We start from the raw sequence: 21046 nt of genomic DNA on the forward strand, positions 1-21046 counted from the left end.
AAATGCTTTTCCTGGTTTAAACTATTCACCAGTTTTTTCTGTATTTCTGTGAAAATAGTAAGTAGATACTTATAGAACAGAAAAATAACCAAAACAAAAGTACCCTGTTGTTTCGAGTAGTATGGACCTCTGTAACAAAAATCGCACCTTGAAAACCATAGGGCAGTAACTGCAAAAATCATAATGTTGAGTTATGAGCTTTTCAATTTTTTTTTAAACTTAATATTATTTACTGTTATTCCAAAAATTAATCTACAGACCTGGTATTTAGCATAATTGTCTTTAATTTTGCATATTTTTATATGCAGTAAGGAGTATGTGAAATTTATTTCAGCAAATAGGTATTTTAGCACATACGGCCATATGGTTTTAAAATATATATCAATTTTGGAAAATAATGCTGTAAAAATTCATATCAAATAAAAGTTTTTTTATTTAAGATTGTACTTATGTATTACAATTTTTTGGTTTTAACACTTAATCAAAATCATGCATATTGTATTCTGTTCCGTTGTTCACATGCAAATCTTCATAAAACCTATGGTAGTGCTCTTGAATAACATTAGCCTTACACAGTGAGAGCAGATCTTGTTTTTTTAGATTGGATATTCCTGGTGGATGTGAATATGCTTTACTTAGTTCCATATTAGCCACCAACCCTCGTTGTCTTCGCCTTATATTAATGGTTCTGAACTATGTATGATTGTAGCTTGTCTTAACCTGAAACTTATTTTCAAGTGTCTTCTCCACCTTGATTAGCTTAATCTCATTCCAGACGAACCGATTTCCTTCTTCGTCAATATTATAATTGTTCCCCATTTCCTTACATAATTTTTTAAAGTCCAATATATCCGATGTAGACATTTCATTAATTTTGTAAGGTTCACCTGTTTTTTTCGCTGTTTGAAATACTGTGACCCATTACGCAGGCACATAAATTGGTCCTCCTTTTAATGCCCTTTTTTTTGTTTCTCAATCAAAGAATGCATGTTATCTCCCTCATTTTGGGAGTGACCTGTTATCAAAAATTTGTGGGTAATTTTAGGTATGTTCAATTTCTGTACTGCATAGAGATAAAGACAGACAATATACTTATTATTATTTTGCCCACTGCAGTTATCTGAACATAATATTATTTCCTGTTCTCTGGCTCAGAAATTGTAACAGGCATGAGGCTATTTTGTTTGGACCACGATTAGCAATTCCCTCGAACCAAAGGTAGCAGTGTCCTGCATTTGTGGTCAGGTCAAAAATTGTGAAATTAAATGTTGATAATCTCCTTTTGCAATTAAATAAGGAGACATTGCCTGAAGGTGTCGGTAATACGGCTTGTAAGTCAAAACAAGCAGTAATGCAAGTATTGGATTTTGCAAATTTTAAGTCATTTTCTTTTTTTTTTTTCTACTAAGTTCCACTTCTTGACGGTGAGTATTATAGGCTGCTTTTAATGTAGTTTTATCTAATGAATTTTGTAACTTTCACATATAGAGCAGAGGTCTTTTTTGGGCTTAAAGAAACTTATATTAAATTCCGTGTTAAATATGGTCCTAAACGTAGCGTAATTTCCAAACACCGAACCTTTTCTTCGCAAAATTTTATATAATCGCGATGAATATCAGCCAGAGTTTTGTCACCACTGACGAATTCTCTGGTAGTTTGTTTTCTTAAGTAGTGAGATTCCACTCTAGGAATGGATTCGATGTAACTCATTATGTTTTGTTTCACGACTTTGTCGATTCTTTTTCCATTCTTGTGAGTTCCTCTTGTCTTGTTCGCTTGTCTTTTGGAATAAACCCATCTACAGTACGACGTTGTTTATTTGTTACAGTCTTGTCGCTTATTCCCAGTGTTGCAATAAAATTGTGCTTACACACTCTGTTTCTTGCCTTCCACTTCGAAGAAATAGGCATAGTTTACTTCACGATTACTGTCTGGATTTACTCTTCTATATTTCACATTAGTTTTTCCATTCCATAGTTTTGCCATCAACATAATCCATTCCTGAATTGCGTTATTTCTTTCTTTTATTTTTGTCCCATTCCTCCGGTTGACATTTCCTCTTTCTACTTTTCTTTTGAGGGCTTATCTCCACAACACCTTTATTTTTAAGAGTATTAGAATCAGTAACACTATTCAGTCTTGACAAATTTCCTCATCTGTGTTGTCATCCGAAGGTGAATTCGATTTGGTTTGAGAGTGCCAGGTACGATCGTCGTCACTGAGTTCTCCAAATAATGACTCGGATGAGCATACTTCCTCATTATCACTTGATTTTGATGACGGTTGAATATCACTTGGATCGTTATAAACAGATATTTCATTTTGATCACCAATGTTGTATGATTTAATAACCGTGTTGGTGCCCTCATTTCCTCTCGCTTCCTCAAGTATAGTAGTGATTAAATCAACAGTAATGATCTTCGTTTCCACTGAGTCATACTGCAAGAAAAAAATTAACCGAAGGTAATAACAATTTTGATTTAAAGAAGGTTATATTAGAGGGAGCGCATAAAATGCAATACAAAAAGAAGACGTGTAAACTTCATCTCCTCACGTAATTAAGCGAGAGACGTCCATGCTCCTCAGTGGCATAAATGGAAAAAAATTGTTACAAGTAGTTACCTTTTCATAGGGGATGTCAAATTCATGTGCTAAAAGTACTCGTGAAGTACTAGGCAAGCTGTTACTACGGGATGTTACGTTTAACTAAATTAAAAACGATTGTTTACTCACAACACTCACATTTTTACAAAAGCCATAAGGACGTATCTTTCTGGTGCCGAATTTAAAATTCGTTGCAGATGCTGCTAAATAGCATTAAAAAATAGATTTTTTTTTCTATTAGACTGCATTAAAAGGTCATTTTACGAAAAAATTGCAGATATTGCCATATGGTTTTCAAGGTGCGATATGTTACCTGCAGCCGATTTTTTGGACTTAATTAATTATTAACAAATTAAAGTCAAAAAACGGTAAATTTTTGCTTTTTCGTCTATCAGCAAAACGTGAAACATTTAAGTAAACTAACTTTAAAATAAACATAACTTTTTAAAAAATAAACTTTTAATCTTCATATTATATTATGGAATGCTGGGTCTTGTAGTGCACAAAATATGATTAAAATTTCAAACCGATAGAGCAAAAAGTTATTTAAATTGTTCATTATAAATTAAATTTTTTGCAAGAATAAAAAATATGAGTCACAAAATTATGAAGTTATAGTAATTATACTCACAGATTCTGAAAGAAGAAGATTTATTTTAATAATATTATTTAAAAAAGATAAAGAATAGCAATTTTAAATATTACAAAATAATTTTGCAAAAAAATTGCAAATTTTGGCTCATAAACAATTAGAATAACCTTTCAACCTTTTGCCTGCAAGAAAATTATTTCTCATATTTAAACAGCCTGCATTTTTTCACAATATCAAAAAAAAAGTTGTACTAGGACAATTTAAGACGAAGTTAGTCCCTTTTTTTAAATTGATAACAGATTTGTTTATAATAATTAAGATAACTTATTAACGTCATTAGAAAGAACATACTTTAAAGTTTTATTGTGCAAAATAAAAAAAAATATTGCCTTTTAATGGAATCACTCACAAAGCTTCAAAATGTGGTCCTCAAAATCGGCTGGCTTTGAAACCCGCGGGAACAGCGGAGGTGGAAGCAGTTGTTAACTGTATCACTGGTTCTTGTTTATAGTATCCGACGCTTTTTTTTAATTTGTATGTACTTCTTACGTACATTACGAATACATATGTGTTATTTTTAAAATAATGCATATAATAAAAATATAATAGAATGTAATAAAAAAAAGTTTTTTATTTTTTTTAGTAATATTTGAGGTGTTTTTTCATAAAATAATTACTTTAAACGTCAAATAAAAATAAACAATTAAAAATGCTGAAAAAAGTCGATTTTAACGTTTTTCGAGGCAATTTTTTAATAGGTTAGACATCAAATTAAAAAAAAAATCCAAAAATATGATATAAGAGATAAAGTGAAGCTGTCTTAAAATGTGCACTGTGCAAGAAAAAATATGATGCTGATATATTACAATAAAAGGTTTACCCAAAGTTTACCATTAGAACCTGCTTATTTTAAACAAAAGACTCAACAAAAATGAATTTTTTTATTTGTTGAAAAACTGTTCCAATAATTCATGTGTTCCATCAATAAACACCTCGATGTAAACTTTGGGTATACTTCAGCATGTGAGTGAAAAATAAACAATGTGTTTCGAAAGTTTAGACGTTCGTCAAGTATATATATACCGAAAAAGAACGGTATATCAATTTGTTTATGGATATTTTAAACTGACTTAACCCTCGATATTTCGACCACTGCTCTTATTATTACTTATGAGCTAGTAATTGACATGAAAAGTTACCGAAGTGCAAATTCAGTGTTTGTAAATGAATTGTACCCAAAATGAACACCACAGAACAAAATACGGCAACGTTGCAGCAATGTGGTCGATTCGCCAACCACAACCCATCATACTCTGTAAGTTACCGTTGAACGTGATCACAGGTTTTTGCCGTTTGTAAAAGTTAGAAAAATAATTTACAAAAGATTTATACATCAAACTCAAGGTAACACATTACAGTATTACGGTCTTTTATTATCTATTCAGATTTTATTGGCGCTAAGATGATATATCTTGATTTACTAAACATAACCTCAAAGTAGCACATGCTAATTTTACAATTGTTCTATTGAAATGTATTTTCACTCTTGTTTATTTTAAATCTATATAATTATATTCTTTTTTTACGTAAATCTGACTTACTTGAATAATATTTCCAAGAATTAAATTGCTGTGCGGTAGATCAAGTAATTAAATTTTTCAAGTATTTGTATACAACAATGTACGTATCTTTTGCAGTAAAATGGAACACCACAATATACTTGAAAATTTACAAAATATGACTCAGGATGATTTATTTGATTACATAGATGGTATTCCATATCAACAAGCCATAAATTCAGATTTTGAGGGTGATTCTGATGCAGAAGATAATCTTCCTATTTCCAACCGAACGTCGGTTGCATCCAATGCGACTATTACTTCATTGTCTAATGATGACAAGGTTGAATTTCTTGATGTTGATTCAGATGACTCAATGGATGATATAGCTTTCCACCCTCAGGTAAGAACAAATCGCATTTTTGACGACGTTGATACTTCCTCAGGCGAAGACGAAATAGAAGAGAACCAAGAGAACACAGTAAAGTGCGATGATACATATAAATGGAGAAAGAACGCTTCTGATGCACAAAAATATTCGAATGCGCCGTTTACCAGACCATTTGGCCCAGCAAAACCGGTCAATATAAATTCACCATTCGACGCGTTTTCTTTGGTTATGAGCAAAGATATTATAGCTAATATAATTACACAGTCAAATCTCTATGCTCAACAACAAAATCATAATAATCTCGACCTAACTGAGGAAGAACTGAAAGCATTTCTAGGGGTTCTTATAATCATGGGGTTTCATAAACTACCTAGTTTGAGACATTATTGGTCAACTGATATTAACATGCACGTGCCAAGAGTTTCGCAAATTTTTACGCAAAAACGATTCTTAAAAATTCTTCGTTTTCTCCATCTAAACAATAAAGAAAACATTGAAAGAAATCAAAATAACCCCAATTTTGACAAACTGTTCAAAGTAAGGCCTTTGATAATAGAACTGCAGCAACGCTTTCGAGAGAACTTTTATACAAGTAGAAATGTTGCGGTAGATGAAAGTATGGTTGCTTTCAAGGGGCGAAGTTCTCTCAAACAATATATGCCGAAAAAGCCCATAAAAAGAGGCTTTAAACTTTGGGTCGTTGCATGCTCCGAAACTGCTCACAACATGCTGAATATGGTTTAGGCGCTAAAACGGTATTAGACATTACCGAGTCTCTTAGAGGCGCAAACTACTGCATTTATTTCGATAATTTTTTCTCGAGTTTTCCTCTTCTTAAGAAAATGTTAACCTATGATTTGTTCTGCTGTGGAACTTTTAGAATAAATCGTAAAGGCTTTCCAAAACAAATGGGAGAACACGATTATTTCATGTCCAATGATATGTCTGTTGTTAAATGGAAAGATCGGGGGCGCAAATGCGTTTTAGTCGGCAGTACTATGCATAATCCACTTGAGATTACTTCAGTTTTGCGAAGAAAACCGAATGGTGAACAAGAAAGTGTTAAGTGTCCAAAAGCCATAAGTGATTACAATCGCTATATGGGTGGAGTCGATCTATTCGATCAACTTCATGCTTCTTATCCAATTTCATGGAAATCCCGAAGATGGCATATGAAGATTATTTACTATTTGATTGATGCAGCAGTGGTAAATTCATATATAACTTATAAGACTACAATGAAAATGAGGTCCATTAAATCGAAACCAATGAGTCACCTGTATTTTAGAAGTGTATTGGCCAACGAGCTCATAGGTGATTTCTATAACAGAAAGAGACCAGGACCTAAGGTAACAATAGGAAGAAATAAACTGAAGAAAATGGGAGCAACCACTAATTCTCTTAGCGTTGAAAGCACGGTGAGACTAAGCGATGTTGGCAATCACATGCCAGAAAAAGGAACATCAAGACGTTGTGCACTCTGTTCAACGAGAGCAAAGCCAAAACGTTCAAGTATTAAATGCTCAGATTGCCAGGTTGCATTATGTATTCAATGTTTTCCATTATTTCATAATAAAAATGTTTAATTAATGTGTTTTTTTCTGTGGTCGATTATGGAACCACAACTACATTTACCAAAGTCAACATACCTAATCAGGCTGTGGTCGAAATTTCAACCACCTAAAAAAAACAACAAGGAGTGAAAATAAAATGAAAATACGAATGAAAGTTCAATAACGGATCATTCCTTATCTATAATCTGCAAAGAATTTGTTTATATTACCCAAAAATAATTCTGCCCTATAAAGGGTTAAAAATCAAAATAAAGTTTCGCATTTTGAAACTAATGGACTCAAGCAGCTTTTACCTCATATTTTTTGTTTTTTAAATTCGGTATCCAACTTATTGAAAAATGGCCTCGAAAAACGTTAAAATCTGCTTTTTTAATTTTTAATTTACATTTTACATTTAAAGTATTTTACGAAAAAAATAACAGAAGAATATCTTTCGTCTTTGAATAACTCAAATTATATAAAAAAAGTAATTTCGAAGCAAAAAAACATTTGTTTGAACATTGTTAAATAAATAAATAATAATAAATAAAAAAAAAATAGGTGGCTATAGAAAAAGTTTATTGAAGAAGTTAAATTAATCATAAATATTTATGTTTTACAATAAAAGTTACGTCAAATATTACCAAAAAAAATTAATTTAAACAAATTAGGTAGTTTATTTAACAATTTATTTAATTGATATTTAAATAATACATATTTGTAATTTAAAACAAGATATACAGTTAGCAGCTCCTTCCTTTTTTTTTCTTTTGAAATTGTGAAAAAATGCACGCTGTCTAAGTATGCAAAAAATTTCTATATAGTACTATACAGAAGTTAACAAAACTATATTGAACAACTAACAAGAAAGTTAGAAAATTTAGGGAAAAGATTTAGTCAACCAAGAATTGGAGTTGCTACCTGATATATCAACAGACGAAATAAAGAACGTACTGAAGAAAATGGAAAAATAATTAAAAAAAAAAGCAGTAAAGATTGGAGGAGACAGACTTTTAGAAAATATAAAGAAATTGTTTAACTTATATCTGCACCAAAGTAAAACACCTGCAAGATAGCACAGTGACGTTACCATTTTATTACACAAAAAGGGCGATCCAACAGATCTCGAAAATTACCGACCCATAAACCTCTTAATCTAAACAACTTACGTTTCGCCGATGATATACTTATAACAGCTGAAGATCTAGGTATGGCAAGAGAGATGGTACAGGAACTCGTTGTGGCTACAGAAAGTGTAGGTTTAAATATAAATATCTCGAAAACATAAATCATGACCAATTTGGTACCCAACCAGAACATCAGTATTGGTGGAAAAGAAATAAAACTCGTAGATAGATATAAATACCTGATACATAAAATTATGATTGGCAGGGATAACCAGACGCATGAACTGAAGAGAAAAATAGGCCTTGGGTGGGCAGCATTTGGAAAACTGAGAGAAACTTTTAAAAGTGAGCTGCCCACATGCCTAAAGAGAAAGGTATTTGATCAGTGCGTCCTCCCAGTCTTGACGTACGGAGCAGAAACACTTACCTTAACAAAAGCAGCAGCTACCAAACTGAGAGTTATGCAGAGAAGAATGGAGCGGTCCATGTTAGGAAAAACTCTGCGAGACAGAATAACCAACGAAGACATCAGGAGAAGAACCGGAGTGACTGACATCATCGAGAAGATAGCCAGACTAAAATGGAGATGGGCAGGACACATAGCCAGAATGACAGATGGGCGATGGACAAAGAGGTTATTGGAATGGAGGCCAAGGGAAGACAAGAGAAGCGTCGGTCGACCACCTACAAGATGGACTGACGATTTAAGAAGACTCAATAAAAACTGGATGAGAGCGGGGCAAGATAGACGGGGTTGGAAACATGAGGAAGAGGCCTATGTTCAGCAGTGGACTCTTGAGGCTGGATGATGATGATGAAACCTCTTAAACCACCTCTACAAATTATTTACAAGAATAATACTATTGGTCCTAGCTTTTGTAGACTTTCGCCAAACATTCACAAACAAAAATCACTTAAGCACAGGCCACCTATGGAGCTCTATCAGACATCTTCAAGGGCAACATGCCAAATTATTTGAAAAAGAAGACGTTCGACCAATGTGTGTTTCCAGTCATGACTTACGGCGACGAAACACTTTTCTTAACCCAGGCTACAGCAACCAAACTCAGACTAGCTCAAAGACAAATGGAACGATACTTGGACTGACCAAGTGAAGTGGAACTGGTCGGATCATACAGCCAGAATGAATGACGGGCGATGGAGACCCAAAAAATTACACTACGGAGACCACGAGCTAACAGAAGAAGCAGAGGTAGCCTACACGTCGGACAGACAACATCGAAGGAATCGCTGAGAATTGGCTGCAGGAAACTTAAAACCGACAGAACTTGTCATGGCCAACAATAAACTCGTGACTGGCCTTTTGGCTTTGCCAGTGCCATTAACTTAGGAAAAAAAAACAGTAAACTAACGACGATAATTAGGTAGCTAAGAGATAAGTGTATCTGCTTTTAGTGCCAAATGATACTTCAAGAAAATACACAAAATTTAATCGTGTTCAGCACTTCAAAAAAGCCAGGTATTTGTCAAGTTTTAACAATAAAATATACCTATATTAAAAAACTTTTTGTGCAGAAATTTTGGCTTTGTTTTTTTATTTATTTAGCATTTGGTGTGAAAAATGCGATTTTTTGGAATTTTCGCTACCATTAGAAATATATTTATTTATATTTAAATTTCAACAAATGTTGAGTGCGATTCTCCTACAAATAGATAACAATTTATGAGTTATGCTAATTGTTTTTTTTTATTTTAATCGTATATATTATATTTTTACATTTATTTCTTTAATTAGCCAGCTATTTTCAATACTTCCTACTTTAACAAATTAAAAAAAAAAAACTCAAAAATTTTATTTGTTTTTACTTACATTACCATTTTTAAGTTTTAGCTATCTTGGTATCCATTATTGCATATATAGATTAAAAACTGGAGGTCTAGATATAATTAAAAATAAGTTATTTAAAGCGAAAATTTGTTTTTTTGCACTTAAGTGGTTATTAAAAATGCTAAAGGAAGTGATCAACTGATGGACGTATTTAAAGTTCTAAAGTGTACGTAGGTAATAAGCCATTTAAAAATCGTTTTAGATAAGATAACTATAACAAATGAGTTAAATAACATAAACATATTAGAGGTAACGTCACAAAAGGTATAATAAATACATTTATTAAACATGTCAACTAAAGTGTATACACAATAAAATAAAAAATACACCTTAAATGCAAATATTACATTTAAAATAAAATAATTTGAAGTAGAATTGAATTTGGTAGGTTTTGTTATTTAAGGCAAAAGCGAAAAAGCTCGTTACTTATGCCTTCTATATTAAAGCTTCTTAGCAATTTACGCATAGAACAATTATTATGGCGATATTAAATCATTTTTTATTTATTTCAATAAATGGTACTTTCTACCTATCAGCTATCATTATATTTATGCTTCCTTATAATTTCTGTATACAACTGGATGATCAAAGAGACCTGTTAATGAAAAATGCTACTTTCAGCAAGCAGCATCGGAATTAAATTAAATCTAGGAGTAAAATCATCCAAAATAAAACAGAGATCCCATAACAGAAAAAAGAAAACTAAGGAAATGATGGCAGCAAACCAGGGCTCCACAAGATAAAACCCTTTTAAATATTGCTACTGAACAATTAAAACAGAGATACAAAATTTAAAGAATGTACCAATCAAAACGCGTAATTTTATAGCTGATAATAGCACATATTATTTAATGTGAAAAGCAACAAACAGGCTGAAGATACCAATTATCCATGCTCCTTTAATAATATTGAAAAATAATAATCGGGCTAGAAGCAGTGAACAGGGATAACAAGACCTAATTGTGATCAAGGAGAAGAACATAGCTGGGGGGAAGTGGTTCAGGAAGAAGGAAGAATAACTTCAACATCTCTAAGAGAAGTTGCAACAGTGATACCAGATAATATAAACACCAAAAAAGCTGCAGGATCTGATCTGATCACTGAAGAAGTATTAAACAAGTTACCACAGAAAGTAATAGTCAAGGTGACTAATTTAATAAATGCTTCATGCCGACTGAGATATATCCCCAGGCTCTCGAAAGTGGCAGACGTTATGTACCAACTGGTACCAAGTCATATACTTCAGATGAATACTTCAGAGTAAAAAAACAAGAGATGTACACCGATTTAGGGGAGATTAAATCTGGAGTGCAACAAGGATGCCTATTGGACCCAGTCACGTATCTTCTATATACGCGTGATATTCCAGAATTAGAACAAAACATTTTATTGCCATCTTCGTAGATAAGACAACCATTGTAGCAGTAGGAGACACTAGTAAAAAAGCGACTAAGCTACAAATATTACTTAATAAAATACATTTATGGACCACAAAATGGTGAATAAAATCAAATAAAAACAAGTCAATCCATATGAATTTATCAGATGAAAGAATTAAAAATTTTGTATTTAGAATAATAGATATCCAAGTTCCTTATGTAATGCGAGCAAAATGTTAAGGTATCAACTTAGATATGTACAATGTACACATAAAAAAAGAGCTTAATATTCGATATAAGAAAATGTATTGGATGGTTGGGTGAAATTCTAAATTATCTTCATAACAAACTGTAAATAACAATATCAATAGCAAATATCAAGACCAGTATGGGTATATGTAGCCAAAGGTAATATAAATATCAGCCAAAAATTCCAGAACAAAGTACTAAGGAATATCATTGATGCCCCTTGGTACATAGGTAACAGTCACCACCAGTGGGACCTGGGAATGGAAACTATGAGTTGCACGATAATACGGTAAGCAAAATGGCACATGCCGTACAATTAGTGGAGCAAACACACTGTATGTAAAATACTGGATAATAGAAATTATTAAGACAGACCAATTGTCAACGTTAGATCAAAGACGACAGACACTCCAAGAAGATGAATATGGTTTCCTTGTTTTTTGTTGATACCGGTGTAAATTTTACCTTATTTCAAAATAGTCTAATTAACCAACGACTTTTCTTATATTCACCCACTGACCTCAATTATGATAAGCACACGATTTAATTCAATTTGATACACATTTTGAATGCTCCGGTGTAATGATCTTTTTACATGTATGTAAACTAATGTTTTTTTTTGTATTCTGTCGTAACTTTTTTATCAACTTTTTTTTTTAATGATAAATTCATATTCCAAAAACACTAGATTCGAAATAACTATAATTAGTTAAAATTTTAGTTATTTAAACTCGTTACTTTACCAATGCTACTTGTGTTTTTACCTTTATTATGTAGCGAAAAGATTTTCAGTTATTGTTTTTAGAAAAGTGTATTAGTTTGATAATAGTGCATTACAGAACGTCTATAAAGAACTCAACTTTATAAAAAAGCCTTTACTTTTCTGTTTCTTTCAAGAAAATATTTTTCAGTGCATTTTTCTGGTTGTTCAAAAGCTCAGCATAGTACACAAGATTACTTTATAATCTTCTATGGATGCTAAGAATTTGTTTAGAATGTTTCACGTGATTTTTATGTTTCAATGATTTTTTATCACGTTTTGATAAAGAAATGACGAAAAGGCACTGTGATGAATCAATGCAACCTAGTTAAAACTCACTTGTATATTATAACATCTTATTGAAGTATGCATTATATTTTGCATAGAGTGTGAAATATTTGCCGTTTTTTAAATAGTTTCAGCAATGTCATTAGATATTTTACAACATAGTAGTAGGAGATGGTCGTACAAGATGCTATTCTACGTATATGTTTTATAAATGTCTAGAACTAACCTAGATAAGTGATTATTTTAAAAATTGTTTGAGTGAGATGCTTTTATCTAAAATTTCAATATTGTTTCAGGCCAATAGACAGATGCTGGGACTCACGTAAAAGACTAAGGTACCTCAACTAGATATTGGCTCAGTTGGAACACCTCCCACTACTCCACTCTTACGTGACAAATCTTCGTAGTATCGCCTCATTATAAGGAAGTCTAGAATAACAGCTTATCACAGGTCTATAAAGCTCAGAATAGCTTAAAGCAAGTATCACTATTTTAAGTTGTTCTAGACCTGTCATAACCAGTTTTACATATTTTATATGCTGTTTTAAGTTAATCTTCACTTATTTTAAGTTGTTTTTGTCCTGTTCTAAGTTGTTCTAGACTTCTTTGTGAAGAAGCGACACTTCGAAGATTTGTATCGTCAGAGTGGAATGTTGGATGGTATTATAATCAACCCAATACCTGCTAGGTCTAGACCTCAAGCCCCAAAGATCAAAGAATGTCACTTTGTCCAACATTCTGCAAAAGTTTCACACCCTTTACTATTAGTACCCCGTGCTTCAGTGCCAATAATAGTGATCATAAATCATAAGTCTTTTTCTTCTTCTTTTTTTATGTAGATATGACCCTGTCTGTTTTCAATGTGCCTCCAGCTAGTTGTCGTTCCATCGCTTTCGTAGTCTTCCTACTGATCGCCTTTCTGTTGGGGAACCATCTCTTGCTGTCTTTACTACTTTGTTTGTTGCCATTCGGCTTATACGATCGTTCCATTTTACTCTGCTATTTCTTACCCAGTCCTTGATGTTCCTCTCCTTGCATTTATGTCGTATATATGTATGTACTTCTAGTCCTGTCCCATAGCGTCTTAGCATAAATTTTTTAAGAGTTTTTACCTCTGCTGTTTCTAATATTAATTTTGTCCTGTCTGTGTCAGATATACCTTGCAGTTCAGCAGTTTGGTTGTTCCTAGCAATTTGGATTTCTTGACCTAAGTATTTATATTTATGAACAGTTCCAATAGCGGAACCAAAATGAGCCTACTAACCAACGAAAAGTATATATTTCAAGATGTTGAGGTTCTAAACCAATTTTCCACAGGCAGCAATCACAGAAGTACAACTAAAAAAAATACAAAAAACAGATAAATAATAACCTCAGACGTACACAAATTAGTCTTGATTATGAAAATGACAGAATTGCTAGAATGAATAATGAAGCAGAAAGTAGAACTACTATTTATCAAAAGAGTAGCACTGATAAACTCTCTCTAAAGCCAAAACAGCTTCTAAAAAAGACAATAACTTATACAGACAGGGAAAACCACAACGCCGGAATCAATTACAAAATTAAGAAAAAGAATAATTATATTGAACTATGAAGATATATCTAAAAGCATAATTACTATTTAGAACTTCCTATTTCATGATTAACATCCATAGTGTAAATGAGAAAAAACACTAACTCAATAATTAAATCATCAAACCATTTATACAATATCCATGATATAAAAAATATTATTTTTAAATTAAAGAAAGTGATTTTGGCAGCTCACTTCACCACGTTTATTTACTTTTCGTTCTAGTTGAAAATCCCATAATGCCAGAATTCCGAGAAAAAGTCATAAATAGAGCTATGACAGTAAAAAATAATTATCACCTATGTAAAATTTCTTGGTATGCAGGATATAATGATGTGGAGTTACGATGAAATATCACACCTAACCATTATATTTGTCTAACATCAATAGTATATTAAACTATATATTACCATAAAAAGATTGTAATTATATTTATGTTTCACTGAAACCTAGTGTCCCACTTAATGTACACAGAAGAACAGAATTTTTCTTGGACTATTCTTATTATTTTGCCTTGTCATTCTATTAATATATCTGTTCTCCTTTTCCATCTTGAATCCATCAATTTATGTTGTTTATCATGCACCAGTTTCTGACATCATTAAAACTGGTTTTGTCGATCCATATTTTTCCTGTTGTTCTTTTTAGGATTTTTATTTCGTTTGATTATAATTATCAACGTGTTTTGCGAGTTTCAGGTCTTGTTTCTGCGATGTATCTGTGATTTTAATATGCACGTTTTTCTTTTTATTTTTAGGTGTATATTTGTCTATATTATGTGGTTGAGGCGTCCCCTGTTCTGCCTTCTTTTGTTACTTTATAATGTGAAACATCAAATGAGGCAGGTTGAACCGTCTGCCTTGGCAATGCTTCGCTGTGCGAAGGTCTTTGCTATGTCTCTGAGACGTATGTACGTTAGCTTGTTTTATTCTAATAATTTCTGAGCTATTTATCTAATTACAAATAAAACATCGTAATAGTTTAAATATCTAGGCATCACATTATCTAGCTACGGAAAGCTTGAAACAGAAATGAAAGATAAAGCGAATAAAGCAAACAGAGCTAAAGGTTACCTAAATAAAACAATATGGAGAAAAAAAGTGGACCCAAGAAATTACAGTGTGCAAACCACGAACTGACAGAAGAAACAGAGGTAGACCACCTACACGATGGACAGACGAGGTTAAAAAAATCGCCGGGAATTGGTTGCAGGAAGCTTAAGACCAACAGAACTTTAAATAATTAGGGGAGGTCTATGTTCAATTTTATACAAAGAAGGCTGGATGATGATAATGATGACTGGGACTGATCCATGTTCATTTCTAAAAACCTGGTATGGTTTAAAAATTTCCACCCTCCGAAAAAAAAAAGCTGTAAAAAGCTGTAAAAAAGTAAGCTCTATGAAAAAAGAGAAAATTTGACAGTCAGAGTACAGTCATAAAAAAGAAATAAGAGAATGATCAATGGAAAGATACCAAGAAAAGTGAAACAGCACGGAAAATGTTGTCCAGTGGACTAAGATGCTGAATTCTGAACTGAACACCAACAAAACAAAGTATATGAAAATAAGCACGCAACCACAAATCCTACGACCCCTCGTTATAGAAAATGACGTCATTGAAGCAGTCAACGAATTTGTATACCTGGGACCCTGTATACTTTAACACTAAAAATAATACTACCGCAGAGATAAACTGCAGAATTTGTACGGCCAACAGATGCTATTTTGGGCTCAATCTCCTCCTTAAATCCACGATTATATCGAGAAATACAAAAATAAAACTCCACAAAATAATAATACGCCCAGTCCTAATATATAGTTTAGTGGCCTGGACTCTAACAAAAAATAATGAAAACATGTTAGGATGTTTCGAAAGAAAAGTACTAACGTAAATCTATGGAGCAGCGAATGACAATGGAGTGTGAAGAAGACGATACAACTTCGAACTTTATGCAATATATCAGGAACCCGATATCGTAAAACATATTAAGATAGGACGTCTAAGGTGGATAGAACATGTAATGCGGATGGAACAAAATGAGGCAGCTAGAAAAACGCTCCTTGATAGACCCATTGGTCAGAGAAGAAGAGCAAGACCCAGAACAAGGTTTCTTAAGAACATCGATGACGACATAAGAAATATGGGAATACGTGCTTGGCGGATGAAGGCCATGGATAGGGACGACTGGAGAGAAATTCTTGAGGAGGCTAGGACCCACGCAGAGTTGTAAAGCCAGAATGATGATGATGATGAAACTCTAATTTATAGAGCGATATAACAAAATTTGTTAACGTAACCGGTAAGTCATTGGTTTTCAGAAAGCCATCCGCTAATGGTGGAGAATTTTTAATTTTCCAGTAATTGTTTACTAGATTTTCTATAGATAATTTATACAGCATTATTCAGTAAGTTCTGGTCCGGAATTTTAAAGTATATTTGACTGCCAATATTTTTTTACGAGTTTCTAATGCCAATTAATTACTTTCAGCAAGTAACAGAAGGCCTGGTGTTGATTTCATAGCACCCAAAGTTAATGTCAAACTTTTAAACTAAATAGGCTCTATTTTTAGTAAATCTGTATTGCATGCTGACCCATATAACATACATCCGTGATCCAAAATTGTTCGCCTGTAGGTCCTGTAGAACATTAGTGCAACTTTGGGTTCAGCACCTCATCTACTGCAAGTAGCACATTTAAGATCATACCAGGATATTAATACTCACTATAATAATAATAATATCGTATGGCTTTTTTGCCGGGGAGATCCTTTCGGATTGCTCCAACGCCAATTGCATCTTTAACCCTATTTCAAGTAGCTAGTGTCGATGCACCGACGGCCGGGGAACCGACGGCTTTACGTGCCCTTCAAAGGACGGTGAATTGCTCGTATCATTTTTAGAATTGAAAATGTCGTTGTTGGTGCCGAGATTCGAACTCGTGCGCTCTGGCTTACAAAGCCAGTATCTTGCCGCTGAGCTACGGCCGTCCCCATTAATACTCACTAAAAACTAGTTTAACATATATTGACAGGTTTAGACTATCAAACATACGTATCCTATATCTTGTCATAATGGCCTATAAATAACAAATCATAACGAACAAAATTCAAAATCATACAAATACGAGAACTGCTTGATGTGGTTTTGTGTTCAAATAAAAAACCAAAGAAACAGGAAGAAGAATGACAAAAAATTGCGATAAAATTAAGGAAACTGCAAACAAATTTCTTTTACCTCAACAAAAACATATCCAAGCGCAGATGTCTTCTCAGATCATAGTCTATTGGTTGCAAATATTAACATACGACTCAAAATAATAAATAAGAAAATGAGACCCAAGATAGATATAAGACTACTAAAAGAAAATGATGTCTAGAAAAAAGTAAAAACAGATATTAATAAGAATTTTGCAAAAATAGTTGAAGACATAGAAGAACAGTGGAACGAAATGAAGACATCTATTACCACAATTTCGCATAAATATCTAAAATCAAAAAGAGAAAAGAAGCAAGAATGGATGACAGATAAAATATTGCAGATGATGGAAGAGCGAAGAAAATTAAAAGGTAGAAATGACAACGAATACAAAAAGTTGCGTTAGATTATACTAAACGAGATAAAAGGAGCAAAAGAAGCACGGCTGACGGAGAAATCTACGGAAATTGAAACACTACAACGCAAACATGACGATTTCCATATGCACAAAAAAATTAAAGAGGTACAGAACACCAGAAAACAACGCAATACAGGCATAGTTGTAGACATCGAAGGCCAGATTTTGACTACCATTGAAGATAAATTACAAAGATGGATAGAATATACGTAAGAATTATTCGAAGATTCAGTACGTAGTCCGATTGAAATAAACAATCCCTACAGCCCAGAAATAACAAACGAAGAAGTAACTATGGCCATTAAGCGGATTAAAGATGGGAAATCACCAGGACCTGATGAGGTGCATGGTGAAATTTTAAAGCTATTAGAGGCACACCAAATCACAGCTCTTACGAAGCAATTCAACAACATCTACGAGACTGGATATTTACCAAAAGACTGGCTACTATCAATATTCATTCCACTTCCTAAAAAATCCAAAGCTAGAAACTGTAAATAACATAGATTAATTAGTTTGATGAGCCATGTACTTATACTCCTTACTATCATTCACTCGCGCATATACACCAAATTAGAAGAACACCTGAGTGAAGTTCAATTTGGATTCAGAGCAGGACTCGGAACGAGGGAAGCACTTTTTAGTTTGCAAGTTCTAATACAGAGAGCCATGGATATTAACTGCGATGTGTATCCATGTTTCATTGATTTCGAGAAGGCATTTGATAAAGTCCTACATGGAAAACTAATTGATATCCTTAAAACATCATGACTCGATGGTAAGGATATAAGACTGATCTCAAATTATATCTCCAACAAAAAGCAATAGTGCGATTAGAAAATTCTGAGTTGAAAAAGGAGTTAGAAAGGGTTGCATATTGTATTAAATATTGTATTAAATATTGTATTATTTAACATTTACTCTGAAAACATCTTTAGAAATGTCTTGAACGAATCAGAAAATGGGATTGCTTGAATTGGTAAATAACCAATTTATAAACAATATTGGATATGCAGACGATACAGTGTTGCTGGCAGATAGTGCGCAGGGACTCCAAAGGATGATGGATAACGTTGTAGAAACATATAACAAATACGGCCTAAAACTAAATTGCAAGAAGACAAAAATAATGATCATTAGTAAGAACATTAACATAAACGCCCAAATTACAATAGGCGATACACCGTTAAAAAGAGCGGAAAAATATACTATTTGGGCTACAATATTATGGATACTTGGGATCACAGCTATGAAATAAAAACTCGTATTGAAAAAGCCAGAAGCTCTTTTAATATCCTTAGGAAGATTCTCGGCAATCTATGTTAAGTATCAATATACGCGTAAGAATTCTTAGATGTTAAGTCTTTAGTGTCCTCCTCTATGGAGTAGAAAGCTGGAACCTTACAGAAGATGCCATAAAACGATTAGAGGCATTTGAAATGTGGTGCTACCGATGTATGTTGAGGGTTTCTAGGCTAAGAAAAGACAAAGAAATTATTAACGCCGTAAAGAACCAAAAATTGGCTTACTTGAGCCACATCATGCGTAATAATAAATACCAACTTTTACAGTTGATTCTACAAGGGAAGATTGAGGGTAAGAGAGGCCCTGGACGTAGGCGTATATCCTGGCTGGCTAATCTTAGGAAGTGGACTGGTCTTACGTCAACTGATCTATTTCAAGCTGCTGTGAATAGAATAAGATGGGTCAATGTGGTCGCCAGCATCTCTAGAAGATAGGCTCATTTAGAAGAAGAAGCAGACCAGTGAAAATTTATTTGGAACAAAATATAAAAAAAAATTCTTCACTTAAATAGCAGACAAAATTCAAATGTTCTTAATTATATTTTTGTGTTTTCTTTATATTTGTACATAAAGCAATAATATAAAGTTTACTATACATTTTACGAAATAAAATATTTTGTTAAACGTAGAAATATAATTTTTTAATAAAAATTAATATATAATAATTCAAAATATTAATTGCGAAATTGGAACACTGTTTTTAAAACTTTTTGTATATTCCTAATTGAAAAACTAATTTTTTACTTATAACCAAATTATAAATAATAAGGTTAAAATGTCTAGTTCTAGTTTGCTACTTTTCTGTTAAAAAAATGTTAAAGGAAGCATCGAAATATAACATAATATAGAAGAAAGTCACAGTAAATATTGTGAAAATTCTTGTTAAAACTTTATATAATCTAAATAAAATTTATTTAAGAAAATTAAAAACAGTATTTTATTGGAAACATCATTAACTTACCGAAAATTCTAATCCTACAGCCAAAAATGAAAAAAAAAATCGCGAAAAAATCCACAAACACTTCGGGTGCGCACTAGGACCCGGTCAGTGTGACCACCGTCGCAACCGCACTGAAACTGATTCGTTGAATTTCTTCGCGAGAATGGCACTTGCTTCAGAAATTACTGCTTTCACTGCTCTTACCACTTCAGACTGCGGTCCGGTAGAAAATAGGCAGAATTATAATTTTATTTAACAATGACCGATACAGCAGGTTACGTTCGGCGATACTTTCGAAATTTTAACTTGGTCAGTGGATTTCGGAGATGGAGGTGAACCATACAAAAAAAGAGAAGAAAGTGTTTTTTTTTCGGACGAGTTGAGTGAATTCAGTCAAGTTTAAATACTGTTTTAGTAATTAATTGACAATAGAAGCCGGTGGGGTGAAAACATATTCAAGTATTGTTTTATAATTTTATTTTTTATTTTAATATATACAAAGTGTCTTAACATGTTCAAGTAATTTCAAAGCACAAATTACAATAGAATTTACGTACATACACGTGTGCTGCAATGTCATGTACGTAGATGAAATGTGTATGTTACCTGTGTATAAAGCTTTGTCGCTTTGCTGTTTCTTTCATTTATTGTCTTTGGTTAAATTAAAACATTCACTGTTTTATTCTTCTTGATATTTACATTTTTTTCTAGCTCTATTAGTTCTTTCGTCCATTTTCTATCCTTTTTATAACTAGAACAACAGTATTTACAATAGGAAAACATGCTACAAAAACTCTTGGGAAAATCTGTAAAAACTAGAGAGCGCGGATAGGGGAATGCTCTTACCACCTGCAGCTGGCGGGCAGGTGGGAAATTAAATACCACCCTGCGATCAAAAAACAAAAAAGAGCTTAGCTCACCAAAAAAACCCTAAATCCCAACCCAATCCCCCAAATTTTTCTTTTATGTTTTTTTATTATTTCAGTTATATTTATTTCACTAACCAGTTAAAAACAAAACCAAAACACCCAAAAACATATACACGGGATGTGTGAGAGCATTATACACTTGGGAATGTACATCCCACCCACCCATTAAAACCCCTACCCCTATTATTATTTCACCCAAAAACCCACTAACAAAAATCTGTATAGGCCAATAAAGTAAAATCAATAAACAGGACAAAATCCTAATAAGTAAAGCCACAAGGCTGAGGCCCCTCAGGCACGCCCGTAAGGAAAAAGACCCTTCAGGAATAGC

At 32.9% G+C, this 21046-nt stretch overlaps 1 protein-coding gene across 1 annotated transcript in view; it reads right to left on the minus strand.

Moving 5' to 3' along the window:
* Positions 1-20170, minus strand: part of bond (elongation of very long chain fatty acid james bond protein) — an 82975-nt gene extending 62805 nt beyond the window's left edge. Inside the window, exon 1 of the mRNA XM_072525402.1 lies at positions 19808-20170. The gene's annotated coding sequence lies outside the window, so the exon portion shown is untranslated. The remainder of the gene's footprint in view (positions 1-19807) is intronic.
* Positions 20171-21046: the final 876 nt, after the last annotated feature.

This window comes from Diabrotica undecimpunctata, chromosome 3 (assembly GCF_040954645.1).
Source record: "Diabrotica undecimpunctata isolate CICGRU chromosome 3, icDiaUnde3, whole genome shotgun sequence".
NCBI classification, from domain to species: domain Eukaryota; kingdom Metazoa; phylum Arthropoda; class Insecta; order Coleoptera; family Chrysomelidae; genus Diabrotica; species Diabrotica undecimpunctata.